Consider the following 14,801-nt stretch of genomic DNA (forward strand, 5'->3'; position numbering starts at 1 on the left):
GCTTAGTGAGTTCCCCCATAATACCTCATACCATGCAAGCATATAACATACAGCATTCAGCTAGGAGTTACGGGCCTCGCCCACACTCGTGAAGATACGGGCCCCGCCCATACTTCGCTAGCCGGGAGATACGGGCCTCGCCCACACTCGTGAAGATACGGGCCCTGCCCACACTTCGCTAGCCGGGAGATACGGGCCTCGCCCACACTCTACTATCTGGGAGATACGGGCCTAGCCCACACTCCACCCTCGGAGAGATACGGGCCTTGCCCACACTCAACCGCTAACTCATAATATACAAGTATCACACAGACAACAAGTATAGACAACTCTATCATACCGACACATATATCATAATTAACTAAACCAAGAGATACGGGCTCGGCCCACACTCTAGTGCTAACATCTCGTCTACACGGGTCGGCCTTGGTGCCTTAGACCCGTTCCTACTGGAAGGAAACTCACCTCGAAATAGCTGCTGGTCTGCGTGGGAATTGACTGACTGCTGCTGCTCCGGAAATCCTCTGACTATAATTCCCACAAAACACTCAATCAAACACTGCTAACTGACCCTCGGGTAAATTGACCATTTTACCATTAATCAAGTTAAAAGTCAAAGCCATAGTCAACTTTCAGTTGACCCGACTCACCGAGTTGGCTCCCCGACTCGCCGAGTCCTTATCCAATCAATTGACCTGCAACCCGTCTCTACTCGTTGAGTTGGGCGTTGACTCGACGAGTTCTCCTTCTAAACTGATATCCAAGTCCTTCATCCTACTCGCCGAGTTGTATGAATAACTCGCCGAGTTCATCTTCATCCGATGAACAATTTATGTTGTGACTCGCCGAGTTGTATGAACAACTCGCCGAGTCTGTTCTTGATCTAAGAAGATTGTCTTGAACTCGCCGAGTCAGGGCGTTGACTTGCCGAGTTCCTTCATGGGTGAGTTCGGCTACCAACTCACCGAGTCCACCCAGGACTCACTACTCAACTCGACACAACGAAAAGGGGATAACTCGGAGACTCGCCGAGTCTGCTTCATGCAAAAGCCAAATACGCGATTTTGCTCGAATCCAGTCCATGCCATTCATAGATCTAGGCTCCTAGGGCCTGGTTTACACGTAAAGTTTCCAACTTTACGTGTAGATCATCACCAATAAAGGTTCCAAGGCTCAAAGTGCACCAAAAGGGGTAGATCTAGGGCTTGTGTGCAATATGACTCCATAAAGGCAGTAGATCCAAGCTCTAGGGACTGAATAGGGTCTAGATCTAAAGGCTAACAACTTGAATCAACCAACAATGCACAACCAAGCTTGGGACATGGTTCAAAAAGGACTTTAATGGAGTATGAGCATAGAAATAGAGGGAAAACGAGTTATACCTCCAAGAAATTACTGAGAGAACACGGAGATGCTTGGCTTCCTTCCCTTCCTCTTGATCTACTCCTCTTCCTTCCCAAAATCTTCAAGGAAACACACTAAAAAGCCTCAAACTCACAAGAACAAGGGTTATACTGTATGGAGAGCTTCTGAGGGTGAAGGGGGCGGAGTTGGGGCGCAAATAGTCGGTTTAAATAGGGTGCAAACCCTTGGAAATTAGGGTTTCATCAGACAGCGCGGACTCGCCGAGTCCATAATATGGACTCGCCGAGTTGCCAAATTAACCGCGTCCCAAGTCCCGTCTCTACTCGGCGAGTCGGCCCTCCAACTCGCCGAGTCCAAGGCCAATAATACAAAATACTCAGATAAATCTTACATACCAGGAACCAGGTGCTACAAATCTCCCCCACTTATTTTAGACTTCGTCCTCAAAGTCTGCTGCTCGATCCTGAAACAGCTCGAGGTAATGCTCCACAATCTCTTCCACCGACTCCCAAGTCCACTCCGATCCCTTCTGGTGCTGCCATTTCACCTTCACGAGTTCCACTCGCTTGTTCCTCAAATCCTTCGACTTCCTGTCGAGGATTGCGACTGGGCGCTCAATGTAATTCAGGCTGTCATCAACCTGTATATCCTGTAACGACACTACTACTGAATCGTCTACTAGGCACTTTCGCAGCTGAGAAACATTGAAAGTGTTGTGGATCTGGCTGAGCTCGACTGGCAGATCCAGCCTATACGCTATCTTCCCCACCCGGGCTATAACTCTGAACGGTCCGATGAATCTCGGGCCCAACTTGCCCCGCTTCCTGAATCGAATGACGCCTTTCCAAGGCGACACCTTCAGGAGAACCATATCCTCGACTTGGAACTCCAAGTCGGATCGACGCTTGTCGGTGTAACTTTTCTGTTGACTCTGAGCAGTCTGAAGCCTGCTCCGAACCTGCTGGATCCTCTCGGTCGTCTTGAGCACCACCTCGGTGCTCCCCATGACTCTCTGGCCAACCTCCCCCCAGCATATCGGGGTCCTGCACCTCCGACCGTACAACAACTCGAATGGAGGGCGGTCAATACTCGTGTGGTAGCTGTTGTTGTATGAGAACTCTATCAAGGGAAGATAGGTATCCCAGCTACCCCCGAAATCTAGCACGCATGCCCGCAACATATCCTCCAAAGTCTGGATGGTTTGCTCGCTCTGACCATCCGTCTGCGGGTGAAAGGCGGTGCTAAAATGCAGATGAGTGCCCAACTCGTCATGAAATATCTTCCAAAACCTGGAAGTAAAACGCACATCCCTGTCCGAGATAACCGATACTGGCACCCCGTGCCGCGCTACAGTCTCCCTGATATAGATGTCGGCTAATCTCTCGGCCGATATGCTCTCCTGAATCGGGATAAAGTGAGCACTCTTGGTCAATCGATCCAATGACCCAAATCGAATCTAATCCACGCGCAGTCCTGGGAAGCTTCGTGATAAAATCCATCGTGATATCTTCCCATTTCCACAACGGGATGTCCAACGGCTGCATCTTGCCATGCGGTCTCTGATGTTCGGCCTTGACCTTCCTGCAGGTCAAGCACCGCTCAACGTACCATGCCACATCCCGCTTCATGCATGGCCACCAATATTCTGGACGAAGATCCCTATACATCTTCGTCGCCCCTGGATGAATAGAGAATCGGGATTTGTGCGCCTCCTCCATCAAGATCTGGCGCACGCCTCCATAATACGGCACCCACACCCTACGGTGTAGTGTCAAAAGTCCTCGGCTATCATAATCGAAGGAGGAAACCTGACCCACCACACGCTCGCTCTTCCGATGCTCCTCCTTGATAGCCTCCTGTTGAGCCTCCCGAATTTGCTCCAACAGGGGAGTCACTACGGTCATCCTCATGCAAATATCCCTGATCGGCGCCGCCTTGCGGCTAAGTGCATCGGCCACCACATTGGCCTTCCCAGGGTGGTAAAGGATCTCACAATCATAATCTTTCACCACGTCCAACCACCGACGCTGCATCATGTTCAGAATTGGCTGATCCATGAGGTACCTCAAACTCTTGTGGTCCATGTAGATGGTACATCTAACCCCGTAGAGGTAATGCCGCCAAATCTTGAGGGCAAAACCCACCGCCCCCAACTCCAAATCATGCGTTGGGTAGTTCGCCTCGTGGGGCTTGAGCTGCCTTGAAGCGTAGGCAATGACATGCCCCCTCTGCATCAGTACCGCGCCCAACCCTGAAATGGACGCGTCGTAGTAAACCACAAAATCCTCTACGCCCTCTGGCAGGGCTAAGATTGGCGCCTCGCACAATCTCTATCTCAGCGTCTCAAACGCAGTCTGCTGCTCGGGTCCCCACCGAAAGACTACGGCTTTCTTCGTTAGCCGTGTCAGGGGTACGGCTATCTTGGAAAAATCCTGAATGAATCTCCGATAGTAGCCTGCTGATCCTAGGAAGCTCCAAATCTCGGATGGAGACTTATGAACCTCCCATCTCATCACGGCCTCGACCTTGGCCGGGTCGACTAGAATCCCGTTCTAGTTGACAAGGTGTCCGAGAAATTGCACCTCGCGCAACCAAAACTCGCACTTGGAGAACTTGGCATACAAGCCCTCCCTCCTCAGGGTCTCCAAAACCTCTCTCAGATGCTCCTCATGCTCCTCCTGTGTCTTGGAATAAACCAAGATGTTGTCAATGAAAACTATCACAGACCGATCCAGCATCGGTCTGCATATGCGGTTCATGAGGTCCGTGAACGCGGCAGGAGCATTGGTGAGCCCAAAAGGCATCACCACGAACTCATAATGGCCATAGCGCGTCCGAAACGCGGTCTTCTGCGCATCCTCCTCTCTGACCCTCATCTGATGGTATCCCGAACGCAAATCGATCTTGGAAAACCAAGACGCTCCCTGAAGCTGGTCAAAGAGATCATCAATCCTCGGGAGTGGGTAACGGTTCTTCACCGTTACCTTATTCATCTCCCGGTAGTCTATGCACATCCGGTGCGACCCATCCTTCTTCTTCACAAACAGGATCGGGGCTCCCCAGGGTGAACTGCTCGGACGAATAAATCCCTTGTCTAGCAGCTCCTGCAGCTGCGTAGACAACTCCTGCATCTTGGGAGGAGCCAACCGATACGGTGCCTTGGCTATCGGAGCCGCACTAGGAACGAGGTCAATCCTGAACTCCACCTGTCGTTCCGGAGGTATCCCAGCAAGCTCCTCTGGGAAAACATCTGCGAAATCTCGAACCACCGGAATCTCGCTCACTGTCGCCTTACCCGCCTCCCGGGTATCCATCACATATGCGACATATCTTGCGCATCCCTGCTGGAGATAGCGTCTAGCCCTCGTTGCTGAACATACAGTGGGTCCGCAATGTGGCCTCTCGCCATGAATCACTAACTCTCCCCCACCTGGGGTCCTGACTCGCACTAGTTGTTGTGCGCAGTCTATCACCGCCCCATTAGGGCTCAACCAATCCATGCATATAATCACCTTGTTCCCGCGCAACGGAATGGGAACCAAGTCTACCAAGTAGCGCTCCTCAAACAAATGCAATACACAATCCCGAAACACCATCGATGCTCGCACCGATCGATCATCAGCAATCTCTACCTCTAAAGGGCAATCCAATATGCCTGAAGACTCAGGAAACTTCTTGCTAAGCGCAAGGGAAACAAATGATCGGGAGGCACCCGAGTCGAACAACACCTGAACTGGGATGTCGTTCACATGGAACGATCCTAATGCATACATATACACACAGAGCACATATCAATATCATAACATCATAAAATAAAGTAAAGGGAAAGAATCATATCCGTCACCATGTCGGGTGCGGCGCGTGCCTCCTCGGTAGTCAGCTGAAATGCCCGACTCCTCACCACCGGAGCCTCTGCCTTGCCTTGCCGGCCATCAGTGATCCGCAAGGTCGCTGGAGCTGGCGCCTTTACTGGCGCAGATGCTGTCAACTAGGGGCAATTGGCCTTCTTGTGGTCCCTCTGGTTGCAGTGAAAACACAACAACTCCGAAGTCTGAATAGCCGAAACAGGAGTAGTACAATCCCTGCTAAAGTGCCCTGCCTTGCCGCACTTGTAGCAGCCTGTTGATCCCATCCTACATGCTCCCTCATGTGTCCTGCCGCATTTCCCGCAGCAGCCCGGTCCCCCTTGGCCTTTCGGCCTCCCATCTGATCCCCTGGGCTTTTTCCCTGAAGCCCCAACCGCTTGCCCCGCCTCTGCTTTCCGTTTCCAAATGTGCTCTAAATCGATCTCCCTTTCCCTCGCCCTGGCAATCATGGACTCCAGGGTAGGGCAAGCTGAAAAGCTAACATGCTCTCGGATGTCAGCCCGTAGCATATCATGATAACGGGTCCTCCTCATATCCTCGTCACCCGCATACTGGGGCACCAACAAAGCCCTCTCCCGGAACTTGGCGGTGATCTCCGCCATAGTCTCCGTCGTCTGCCTCATGTCCAAAAACTCCCTAGCTAGCTGCTGAAGCTCGACAGCTGGTGCAAACTCTGCCCTGAATCTGGTCACAAAATCCGACCAAGTCATAGCCTCGATCGCTGAAGCTCCCAACGAGTCACCCACTGACTCCCACCAGTCTTGAGCTCTCGTAAACACCCAGCGGCATACCTCACCTTTGACCCCTCGGGGCAGAAGCTAGTCAACTGTGCAGACTCGATGTCTGCAATCCATCGTCTGGCGGCAATGGGGTCTTTCACCCCATGGAAATCCAGCGCACCACTGCCCCTGAAGTCCTTAAAGGACAGTGTGCGAGATCTCGATTGGCCAGATGCCATGTCGCTCCTGAATGCCCGAAGGCGATCTTCCATGAACTCGATAATCCCCTCCTTGATCGACCCGAAGATAATGGGGGTCGACTCAAGGATACCCCTGGTGATCTCTGACGCGATGAAATCGCGTAGTCCCTCATCTATTGTCTCGGAACCTGATCCTGAACCTGACCCCTCTCCTGAACCGCCATCTATCAGCCTCGATCGTAGTACCACCATTCTGCAATACATAGTAACAATCATTAGTGATACTGATACTTCTTGAGGGATCACAACTACTTACAAGTTCCCGGGTCTTATCTTGGCCTTCCTTGGTTCGGGTACGGATCCTCTGCTTTCAGTAGTACGGGCCCATACTACCTTCCACATCTATCTGTACCTTCTTCAAGGACTGCCTCGACTCCACCAGATTCCTTCCACTACTACTAATTACCGCTATACTCATCCTAGGCTTGCCTTAGGGAAATCTCTGACTCTACTCTATCCAGTCCTCAGCTGCTGCAGGCCTCCTTGTGATGCCAATTAGTCATTACCCGAATACCATCACATGTGATGAGGCTCAGATAATCCTTCGAGTAACAGACTCGTCCCTACAACGGTTGGACTCAAACAAGAGCTACGCAGTAGGATCGAATCCAGCACTCTAAGATTATTCAACCCTGATCACAGGTGACGTGACGTATTCACCTAATGGCTAACTCCCATTATTCAGAGTCCCACAAAGCACGAAGCAAGCAGCATTCAGACAAGGGTAACAATCTCAATCAACTCTTTCTGCTTACATGAACTGTACTAGCATAAAATGCTAAGCTCATACTACCAGGCATAACCTAATCAGGTTATCCTACTCGCTGTCTACTTAATACTAGCATGCAATTCTCATACAACTAAAACACATAAAGCAGGCACATAAGGCATCACTCCTAGATCCTTAGTCCTATTCTAGCATGTTGTTCTACAAAAGCTGATAAACATAACATAAACTTGTATGGGTACTTTGGGGAATACTTACTTGAGCTCGGCCGGTCGCGCACATCACATACTTCGTTCCTTCTTGAAATATTTTACTTACCCTTTTAGAAAACGTTTTCTTTTACAAAATCTTTTGACCCCTCGATTTGAGTTCATACACCCCCGAAGGTGTGTCTGAATCCCTCAAACCAGGGCTCTGATATCAACTTGTAACGACCCAATTTTCACGTCCAAAATTTTTGTTTTTAAAACATTACTTTAGAAAAACATTAATAATTAAAACATTGTTTGATCAAACCACATCACAACATAAACCATGTCTAAAAGCCAAATCATACAACCAATCAAAATATCAGAGTATAATTCCCAGAGAAATCTCGTAAATGCGGAAACCAGTGTGTGTGTGTATGATGTGCCGCTACCGCGCCAGCTCCTTCCCCTTCGATGAAGAGGTACCTGAAACCAAAACTGTAAACTGTAAGCACAAAGCTTAGTGAGTTCCCCCATAATACCTCATACCATGCAAGCATATAACATACAACATTCAGCTAGGAGTTACGGGCCTCGCCCATACTCGTAAAGATACGGGCCCCGCCCATACTTCGCTAGCCGGGAGATACGGGCCTCGCCCACACTCGTGAAGATACGGGCCCTGCCCACACTTCGCTAGCCGGGAGATACGGGCCTCGCCCACACTCTACTATCTGGGAGATACGGGCCTAGCCCACACTCCACCCTCGAAGAGATATGGGCCTTGCCCACACTCAAACGCTAACTCATAATATACAAGTATCACACAGACAACAAGTATAGACAACTCTATCATACCGGCACATATATCATAATTAACTAAACCAAGAGATACGGGCTCGGCCCACACTCTAGTGCTAACATCTCGTCTACACGGGTCGGCCTTGGTGCCTTAGAACCGTTCCTACTGGAAGGAAACTCACCTCGAAATAGCTGCTGGTCTGCGTGGGAATTGACTGACTGTGGTTGCTGCTGCTCCGGAAATCCTCCGGCTATAATTCCCACAAAACACTCAATCAAACACTGCTAACTGACCCTCGGGTAAATTGACCATTTTACCCTTGATCAAGTTAAAAGTCAAAGCCAGAGTCAACTTTCAGTTGACCCGACTCGCCGAGTTGGCTCCCCAACTCGCCGAGTCCTTATCCAATCAATTGACCTGCAACCCGTCTCTACTCGTCGAGTTGGGCGTTGACTCGACGAGTTCTCCTTCTAAACTGATATCCAAGTCCTTCATCCTACTCACCGAGTTATATGAACAACTCGTCGAGCTCATCTTCATCCTATGAACAATTTATGCTGTGACTCGCCGAGTTGTATGAACAACTCGCCAAGTCTGTTCTTGATCTAAGAAGATTGTCTTGAACTCGGCGAGTCAGGGCGGTTACTCGCCGAGTTCCTTCATGGGTGAGTTCGGCTACCAAGTCACCGAGTCCACCCAGGACTCACTACTCAACTCGACACAACGAAAAGGGGACAACTCGGAGACTCGCGACCAGACTCGCCGAGTTAGATGAGCGACTTGCCGAGTCTGTTTCATGCAAAATCCAAATACACGATTTTGCTCGAATCCAGTCCATGCCATTCATAGATCTGGGCTCCTAGGGCCTGGTTTACACATAAAGTTTCCAACTTTACGTGTAGATCATCACCAATAAAGGTTCCAAGGCTCAAAGTGCACCAAAAGGCTTAGATCTAGGGCTTGTGTGCAATATGCCTCCATAAAGGCAGTAGATCCAAGCTCCAGGGACTGAATAGGGTCTAGATCTAAAGGCTAACAACTTGAATCAACCAACAATGCACAACCAAGCTTGGGACATGGTTCAAAAAGGACTTTAATGGAGTAATAAGCATAGAAACAGAGGGAAAACGAGTTATACCTCCAAGAAATTACTGAGAGAACACGGAGATGCTTGGCTTCCTTCCCTTCCTCTTGATCTACTTCTCTTCCTTTCCAAAATCTTCAAGGAAACACACTAAAAAGCCTCAAACTCACAAGAACAAGGGTTATACTGTATGGAGAGCTTCTGAGGGTGAAGGGGGCGGAGTTGGGGCGCAAATGGTCGGTTTAAATATGGTGCAAACCCTTGGAAATTAGGGTTTCATCAGACAGCGCGGACTCGCCGAGTCGCCAACTTAACCGCGTCCCAAGTCCCGTCTCTACTCGGCGAGTCGGGCCTCCAACTCGCCGAGTCCAAGGCCAATAATACAAAATACTCAGATAAATCTTACATACCAGGAACCAGGTGCTACAAACACACAAAACACACATACACTAATATACATTAAGCATATTTTTGTTTTGGATTGAGAAATAGAAGATGAACAAATTACATATAAAATACACAGGGAATGATTAATATAAGTACAAAGAAAAATAACCTGGTGTTCTGTTTTTTGTTGTATATGATGTAGGGATGAAGAAACGTATATTGGAGCTCCATAAGAAATATAGAGAGAATGAAAACATAAACAAAATAGGGCTTGTACAATTTCGAAAATAATATGAAATTGACATATGAAGAAGAGGTAATAGGAAGAAGAGAATGCATACTTTTATATGTCTACTATTACATGAATGTAGAACAACAAACCTAATGATGAATCTCTAATATCGAACAGAAAGAGGAAGAATGTAAGCGTATACATGTATATACGAATGGGAAGTCTAAACCCTGTTTATATATATATATATATATATATATATATATATATATATATATATATATATATATATATATTTGAGATAGAAACTATCGGTAATTTAGAAATGTATAAATGTTTAAATTAGGAACATATCATATTTAATTGTTTTATTGTTATTAAATGAAATTCAAATTGATTTGCCTGATTTTTTAGGCTTAAATAAAATCATAATCGTAATGGCATATGTGTATAACATATATTTTTTTTTTTTCATATTTTTTTGCAGATATATATGGACAATTTGAAAATTGAAAATTGAAATTTCCTGGAAAAAAAAAGGAAGACAATAAAGGCATTCGAATGGAAGGGCAAACTCGAAAATTCAGTTTCATGTTTTAAGCGGGAAAAAGAGAGCCGGAGGTGCTAAGGGAATATCACGTGACATTTTGGGTACTGTTTTATTAGAAGAGAGGATATACTAAATAAATGAACAGTGAACTTTAACATTTGAGGTTTTTGTGACAAAAGTTTTTAATATTGGCAGATTTAGTCCCTAAAAGTTTTATATTTTAGACTTTTGCTACAAAGGTTTTCAATATTGACAAATTTAGTCCCTATAATTTTTATAGAAAAGGTACCTATGAAGTTTCTTTTTATAGGTTTAAGGTTTAAGGTTTATTTATTTATTTATTTTATAGAAACAATCCATATGTTTTAAGATTTCGTATATTGACAGGTTTGAGCATTGTGTAAAAAATAAATTGCACGAGATTTTAAGTGATTTTGGAAGGGTGGATTCTTTTGCAATGCAAGTTTAAGACTTCAAGTCTTCATCGTTTTTTATGTATTGTTCTTTCAAAATGGTACATATAAGTATATTGCTGTTGTTTTTCAAAATTTTCAGATTTTAAAATGTCCTAACTGATTTTGACATTTATCTTTTTTGTTTGATTAGAACATGACGGAAAAATTAATGAAACCATGGAGAATACAGTGTTCATGAGTACTGACCTAATAAGATACTCTCAAGCTATTATGTTATGCCGCTTAAGAAAAAAAGTCTCATGTTCTTTTTTAAACTCTTTTCTAAAAGTTCACAAAATGCATATAAAACATCTATTAACAAATCTTAAGGATAAAACCTTGATATTCTTGATATTCCTTTGGGTTACACATAAAATGTTTTTATAAACCTTAAACAGATCAAAAGGCAAGTCATTATAAATTTCTTATATATCACCAGTGTTATACCATACACAACATCAACTATTGTTATAAAATACACAATATGAAGAACATGGAAAATTAATTCTTCGAGATGTAATCTAAAACATTCTACAAAATGATAAAAGCCTTAAACAAAATTATGATTCTTTCACTTCTTCGCAACTCTATGTCCATGATTGCTTTACACGTGGCGCGTTCGCCTTTGCTGTCTACCAGGGATTTTCAGGATCGGATTGCTGTGGATAAAGAATTTATCAGGTCAATGCTATATTTGTAACAAATTCTGTTTCTAGAATGTTGTGGAATGTTGATTCTAGAAAACGATTCTACGGAATCATGGATATCTTGAGTAGGGGGATTCTAAATACACCTATTTAAAACCACTAATTACTTAGTCAAAACCACTAATAAAAAAGTCAAATAAAAAAAATATAAAAAATGTAATAACCTAATCATATTTAATGAATTTAATGAATGGAAGAGTTATAGGGTCCTCCCCTTTTAAGCTATGCGGGTCAAATTTCTTATAACTATTTTCATTTCTATTTAGATAGTTGGTTATTATATTAATGTTTATAATTCTCTAATATCTGTTTTTATATCTGTTTTTATTCATTATTTAACACATTTTATTGTTTATTCTTTTATATTATAATATCTAAATTAAACTATCTCATAATATAAAATAGATTTGTTATAAACTATTATAATTGTTGTCTTTTTATTTTTTGATTAGTTTCGTATTAAACATTTATTAATCGGGCCTCGCCCGGCATCGAGCCCCGCCCGGCATACATTGTTAACACATACAATTATCATAAAACAATAGCATACGATCACTAATCGGGCCTCGCTCGGCATCGAGTCCCGCCCAGTATACATTGCATCACATAACACATGCAAGGGTCACGCATACTCCTAGCATCCTAACATAAACAATAAATGCCAACATTGGTGCCTTAGACCCGCTAAGCCAATGAAGAAACTCACCTTAATCCACAGATAAAAGATCTTACACTCGCTGCTGCTGCGAACCAACGAATCTCCGAGCTATCAATACCACATAACATCCAATTAATAATTGAATTCCAATCCATAATTATCAGTTCATAATTAGGGTAAAAAGACCACTTTACCCTTTACCTAGTTTAGACCAAGACTTAGGCTCAAACCTAACCCAAAAGGCTCAAAAACCAACTAACCAATCAAGGCTGATACTTGAACTAATTTTTCAAATTTGGCCCAAACCCTTATATCTGTCTTACCCTAAAGCCCACCAATTCTCCTAGTCCAAAACACTTGTACTATCAAACCCAAATGGTTGGTTTACAACTATATATATATATATATATATATATATATATATATATATATATATATATATATATATATATATATATATATATATATATATATATATATATATATATATAAAGTGTGTCAAAAGAATTAAAATCAAAATATAAGTTAAATATATTTAAGAATCAAAGGGCTTGGAGCCCAGCGGTATCAGGTGGTGTCTTCCCTTTTTGTGGACATAGATGGAATAGATGTTGTTAGCTTAAGAATAGATTAGATTTTTCGATTAAAAAAAATATTTAAGAATAATTTATCTGTTAAGTAATTTATAAACATGCTCCAATCATATTAAAATGGGTTAACTCTCCGGTCAAATCAAAATGGATTAAATCAAAAGGTTATTGACATCATTATGTAGGTCAAAACCATTTTTACCTAGTCAAAACCACTTTTATTTGTCGTGGACGTCATCATTATTTCATTGGGACCAAACTCCATAATATAAAATAATTTTTACATTTACAACCCTCTGTGTTATATATTCTTTTCAATTTTAACCTTTTATATTTTAAATAGGACCAAACGCATAGTATAAAAGAAATTTTACATTTATAGTCCCTTTATATATATATATATATATATATATATATATATATATATATATATATATATATATATATATATATATATTCATGGTTATAAAATTACTATAATTATATATACATATTAGATAAAACTTACTACTTATTAAGATATACATCATTAATTTTTCTTTATTATTGTTTTTTATATTTTATATGCTAAGTCTTTATAAATCAAATTCATTAATCAAAACCATATTTTCAACTATTATATTTATAAGCATCTTATTTATATCATTTACATGTTTTTTTTGATATATTTTACAACAATATAAATGGTATAATATAAATGCTTAATAATTGTTTGTTTTTTTTTTTTACACCTAACCGTCTTTTTATATTAATTACAAGAGTTATTGTCACTGTAGCTCAACCATCTTTCGTATATTGGTTTAAATGGTCCATCGTGACTATTTTTTGCTTTTAAAAAGCTTATATTTGTCATTTTATGGTTTAAAAGGTCACATTTATAGATTTGAAGCGTGCAACCGGTCACACCCATCTGACTAGGACGTTGTTTTATTCCACCTCTTTGCCAACTAGATTAAATGTGCCACGTGTTATGTTACTAAATGAAACTTGATATCCGTTTAAACCCTCTTAACTGTCCATTTCATTTATTCTGCTACTTTTTCGTTGGTATACTTTTTTCAAACTGTGATTGACACGAATCCGTTTATTAAACTCCTCCTCGCTCAAATTGGGCAACATAATCAATCCTATGACTGTCTACATGAAGATATATATCCATTATGCCGGAATTTTTACGAGGTACCCCATTATTTGTTACTCGGATGGTGCAGAACAAATGTTCGATGATGTTAACTTTGTTGGAATGGACAAGAACGAGTTTGTGGGGTTTATTCAAAGATTTGCTAATGAGCTATGCGTCAATGTTTACTTTTGCATGCCCGATGTGGAGTTCCCTGGGATTGAGGGTAATAGCTACCTATATAGACTATATGGACTTCATCGAAGTAGGATATGCTTCTGCTAGTGTTATTAATGTATACATGGACCATCTTGGTGTTAACATGCATCAATGGATTCTTGATGAGCAAGGCGAATTATGCAGTTCATTAGACGATGTTATATGTAATTAAGGGTAATGACATAACATATTATCCGTAATGACACAACAACACATCAATGGACCATCACATAACTACATAGTGTTCTCGATTCAACTACCCAAGTATATTTGATTACAACTTATAAATGATTAAGCCAAAAAAAATATATACTCAACTACAAAGTAAAATCAGCTTCAACTTCAAGACCTCTACTTAGAGGTTTTTCTTCGACCTTAGGAGTACACTTAAAATTATTTCTTCATTGTTGCATTTTATTTCATCAACCCAAGAAATGAAACTTGATCGTACTCCCTAAAATAAAAATTAAGGTTACAATAAAAAAACAATCGTCAAACTAGGGTTCTAAACATATGACTACATCTACCTAGTTTAGGGGCCTAATTTTTTAGTATATTACTATATTCATTAATCAGGTCAGGAATCACAAAATTATATCACGCCCAGTTATAAATGAAAATGAACGAAATAAAAGTTGAGACGAGTAGAAACCACATATGGCTTATGCTATTTATGGTTTCTTGGGAATATATATATATATATATTTGGTTTCGAAGTTACATAATATTCGATAGTGGTTTTAATTTATGTGTACAAAAAGGGACATATGCCTAATATTAGTATATTAAAGGATGCGCTATAATTATTTCACAATAAAAAAGATGGATAATGAAAAATTGATGAGAACATCAATTTTATCTTTCTTTCATGT

Source organism: Lactuca sativa, chromosome 5, assembly GCF_002870075.4.
Source record: "Lactuca sativa cultivar Salinas chromosome 5, Lsat_Salinas_v11, whole genome shotgun sequence".
In the NCBI taxonomy this organism is placed as follows: Eukaryota; Viridiplantae; Streptophyta; class Magnoliopsida; order Asterales; family Asteraceae; genus Lactuca; species Lactuca sativa.